This window comes from Macadamia integrifolia, chromosome 7 (assembly GCF_013358625.1).
Source record: "Macadamia integrifolia cultivar HAES 741 chromosome 7, SCU_Mint_v3, whole genome shotgun sequence".
Taxonomy (NCBI): domain Eukaryota; kingdom Viridiplantae; phylum Streptophyta; class Magnoliopsida; order Proteales; family Proteaceae; genus Macadamia; species Macadamia integrifolia.
The window spans coordinates 4095585-4100557 of NC_056563.1; the positions used below are offsets into that span (position 1 = coordinate 4095585).

Below are 4973 nucleotides of genomic sequence, written 5' to 3' on the forward strand. Positions count from 1 at the left end.
ACTTTAACTCATCATGCATAGTAGCCATCCACTTAAGAGAATGAGAGCTATCAACTACATGCTGAAAAGCTATAGGATCAAACTCATGCTCTTGCAGATAGAGGATAAAATCACTAGAAATAGGAGACCGACGAGTCCTCTCTAACCTTTTCAAAGGTGCCTCTGTAACTATTGGCTCAACAAGAGTCTAATCTGTAATTGGATCCATAGGATCAACCACTATAGGCTCCATAGGTTCCTGAATATGAATGCTCACCTACTCAGTAGGTGAATGAGTAACCGTGGATGGTGGGAAAAGAGGTACTGGTACAACAACGTGTTCCTTCTCAAAAGTGAAGCTATGCAACTAAATAGATGGAATACTTATATCATCCTTAAAGAAAATTTCTCACTCAGACTTAATGACTCTGGTAGTATGAGATGGACAATAAAATTTGTATCCTCTTAACCTCTCAGAATAGCCAATAAAATGTCCACTGATGGTCCTAGGATCAAGTTTCTTTATCCGTGGATTATAGGGTCTCACCTTCGTTGTGCATTTCCAAACATGCAAATGATTAATACTAGGTTTTCTGCCATTTCACAACTCATGTGGAGTCTTCAGAATTGATTTACCTGGCACTTTGTTCAAGATATATATATATATATAGATTTCTTTAATGCATCTACCCCACAAATTACCATACTTCTCACCATATCCATAGGTGTACGATTTTGCCTTTCAACACCATTTTGTTCAGGAGTACCTGACATGGTGTACTGTGCATCAATGCCACAGTCCTGTAAGTACTTAGTGAATAGTCTAGGATTACGATCGGTTTCATCGTACCTACCATAGTACTCTCCGCCTCGATTAGATCTAACAACCTTGATCTTATTTTCCATTTAAAGTTCAACCTCATCTTGAAAATATTTTAAAGCGTCTAGGGATGCTGAATTTTCTTGGATAAGATAGATATAACCATAATGAGAGTAATCATCAATGAAAGTAAAAAAGTAACGACATCCTCCCTTTGCAATAAGAGTGAAGGGGTCACATATATCAATATGTATCAACCCAGTACTTCTTCCTTTCGAATTGCCCCTTTGTTTCTATCTCTACTGAGTTTGCCCTTAATACAATCAACACATGTACCAAAACCTGAAAAGTCAACCTAATGAAGAACACCATTCTTAATCAACCAATCCATCCTTGGTTTAGAGATATGTCCTAAATGTCTATGCTATAATATTGAAGAATCCTCATCACACCTCATACGTTTAGATCCCAAAGCAACATTTATAGTAGAGGAATAATCTAAAGATGGAGTTGGAGTGGAATGCAAATCAAGCATATAAAGACCATTACACAAAGTAGTTGAACCAACCAATTGGGATCCAAAATAACGAACCAATTTAATATTAGCAATGTTAAACACATTGAAACATAAACAAGTTTCCGTTTAAGTGATAGTACATAAACTGCATTGTCTAACTCCAAAACATAACCAGAAGTAAAAGTCAAATCAACTACTCCTAGCAATCTACTTGGATCCCCTCACCATTCCCTATGCAAATGTGCAGCTCCTCATCATTTGGTCTCCTCTTGTTTCTTAGATCATGCACACAATTATTAGTATGAATATTAGCTCCAGTATCAAGCCACCAAGAACTAGGGGAAACATCGACTAGATTTAATTCAAAACACACTAGAGCTAGAGGGGTACCTATAATTATATCTTGGAGATGGAAAACAAGAAGTGCAACATTCTCATCTTTCAAGTTCTTGAAACTGTAACAATCTACTTTCTGGTGACCAACCTTCTTACAATAATTGCACTTGCCTTTGAAACCCTTAGAACCTTGACCTGTGCCTTCGAAACTGTCATGTTTAGGCCTAAAGGACTGACCAGCCAGTCTTTTTGAAATGTAACACCCTAAGTTGCAAGCAACTAAGCTCAGTGCCAGGACCCAGCTGGCATAGGAGATAGGCTACGTTGCTATGGTGGATTCATTTGTACAGCAGAAAGAGAGGAAATTTGGCAATCCTCTAGTCAGGAAAAGGTGTACAAATGGACAAAATATGAGTGGGACCAATCGTAGACTCACAAGCCCAAGAGGTAGGACAAAAAATGGGTTGAAAATGGGCATACTGGCGGGATACCTTGCTGCCAACTGGCCAGCCAGTTTGGCTGGCAGAATGCAGGAAAACTTTGGATTTTTTTATGGGGCCCACATCCCTAGACCCCCGAGCCTCACACTTACCCAATGTGTAGAGGTCACAGTGCTGACCAAATCCAACCTAATAGGTCAGTATTTGGTGATTCCATCAATAAGAAATCTATTTTAATTAGTTTTCAGCTTATATTTTTAAAAATGAAATTTAAGAAGTAATTTTTGAAGTATTTTAAGTAATTCAGCCAAACGGGCCCTAAGGACCCTTTGGCTGGATTACAAAACAAGTTTCAAGTTGTTCTTCACCCCATTTTACTATGTGGTACGGTGGAACAGCAAAGAAGGAAGAAGAAGAAGAAGGAGGACTGCCTTCTCATAGGTAAGTGTTGCTGCCCTTTTTGTTTTGTAAAATCGGTTAGGTTAATAGCATTAGCATACTAAGATTAGGAAAATCAGTAAAATTAGAGATTGAATTGAGTCCTATTGACTGAATTTGTACCCTATGGCATAATCCCTAATTTTAGAAAGGGTTCAGGGACTTTAATTGCATGAAACTCATCCCTGGAAACACTAAAACAAAGGGCTTTCACTGTTCATGAGATATTTATGCAAATAAGGACTGAATTGAGGTTGTAGGTGATTAAAATTCTGTAGAAAAGTACATGCAGAATTTTAACTAAATTCAGATTTGGGGAATTGACATTAATTAGCTTAATTCATTCTCTGTAACCCAATATTGAGATGAATTGGGACTGAAACTGGACCGGGGTTACTGTATTCCATTTAATTGAATTGAATTGAATGGTGAATTTTGGGAAAAATGGACCCAGCCACCCAATTTACCCAATTTATGCCCAATTCTGAATTCTGTTTAGGGAATTGGGTAGTGTGCGGTTATGTAATTTTAACTACTGTAATTGGTTGTGTTAGGGGCTATAAAATGACCTTAGAGGTCATATAAGACCTTGCCCCTACTGCCATGGTCAATACCCATCGGCCATGAGTAGCCCAAGCCAGAGAAACTAGCAGAACCACATATGGGAGTGCAGAAATTTATGCAGAATCCCTCCCACCAGTTGGGCAAGTGGCCAGCCGGTTGTCTCCTACCGTTGGCTATTTTAAGCCCAAATCTACCCCAATATTTCTGGATAGTACCCTGCCCTTGTGGGATATTTTTCCTGCCTTGTTTACCCAAATTAGCCCTATGGGTAGGGGTAGTTTGGGGGCATGTCCGAAACTTTAATTGGTTTTGTACGCGTGATGTTAAGAATTGTCTTAGGTTCAGTATAGAACCTATACTAAGTTATGTTAGGACTTATAATATTTAATATGATGTACATAATTCACATGAGAATCTAAATTACCCGATGAAGATACGCGGTGACGGGAATTCAACGATAACAATTGGGATTTGGGTAATAAGGTAAGTGGGTATTTGATTTCTTTTACAGAGTGCTTCTTTTATATTTTTCTTTATGCATGCTCATGTGTACTGTGGTTGAATTCTACGTTTTGAATGTATTTTCATATAACATATATATATATATATATTGCACATGTGGCATGGTTTTACCGATATTGTTGTGTGATCGAGGTTTTGTGGATGCATAGTTATAGATAAGTGGTAATAATTGTAACATTAACGGTTTGAGACACGGTGTGGCCGAGGTGTGTTTCCGATACCGTGGGATCAAAGGTCGATATTACAGTGATGGCCACTGATATTTGATTGATTGCTATGGATGCATGTAGAATGCATATGGATAGGATTCACAGACCCTGGTGCTACACCCCTTTTCAGTAGGGGGTTAGGTACTGGCTAATCCCAAAGGACAATATGTTAATTAAGAGTATGTTATTGAGAGTACAACGTATTGTACTCAGAGACGGATATAGCATGGGTGACTGATTGTGTAGGATTCTGAGACCATGGATGTCCACAGCATGAGTGACTGAGTGTAGGCTTCCGGGACCATGGCTATCTGTTTGGGGTTACCTTTGGAGGTTTACGGGGTGACTAATTGTGAAGGATTCTGGGACCTGCAGACTTCTGCTTGCAGTAAGCTTGTATCCCTGGAACCCGGTGTACTGGGAAAGGGATACCACCTCGTTGACTAGCACGTATACCAGATGATGGACCTAGTAATGGAATAGGGAAGTAATAAATAAATGGATTCATATGCATTATATCTGTATGTGATTTTCATTGCATCATTTGTTGTGTGTGCTTGCATGCATACTCCTCACTAGGCTTGTGAAGCTCACCCCATTGATTACTATTTTTAGATGGTGGAACTGGTGCTGAGGCAGGATTGGATTTTGACAGTGGTTGTGAGGCTCGTGTCTGATGGACATCACTTCAGTTATTTCAATTATTACTTTTGATGTAAATGTTTATGAAATATGTAAAATGTAAATATTGTACCTATGGATTGTCAACAATTGAATCTTGTATATTTGTAATTTAACACTCTAGTACATCACCAATGATATTTATATGACTTTATTAGTGTACTCTGATTGTAGTTGTGATCTTGATGGCATTTGTGAAATTAAGGTACTACATCTATGATCCTGGGTATAGTAGGGTAACTGGGTTGGGTATCCAGTGCCAAATACCTTGGCCTAATTTGAGGCAGGGTGTGATATGAAATTTCCAAATTTTCCTTTAAACTTCTTCCATTTCCTTCCTTCATTTTGGGTGTTCTTGTTGGCTTCATTCATAACCGACTGCACAGTATTTCCATTAAGCTTCTTTGACTCCTCTTGCACAAGGATGGAGGTCTTATGCTCAATATTCAATTCCAGATTGTTTGCAT

General features: G+C 38.6%; 1 long non-coding RNA gene across 1 annotated transcript; it reads left to right on the forward strand.

Moving 5' to 3' along the window:
* The first annotated feature begins 2481 nt into the window (after window positions 1-2481).
* Window positions 2482-4668, forward strand: LOC122083843. The gene is made up of 2 exons (XR_006141739.1): window positions 2482-2533; window positions 4441-4668. It is a non-coding gene; the product is annotated as an uncharacterized LOC122083843 (long non-coding RNA).
* Window positions 4669-4973: the final 305 nt, after the last annotated feature.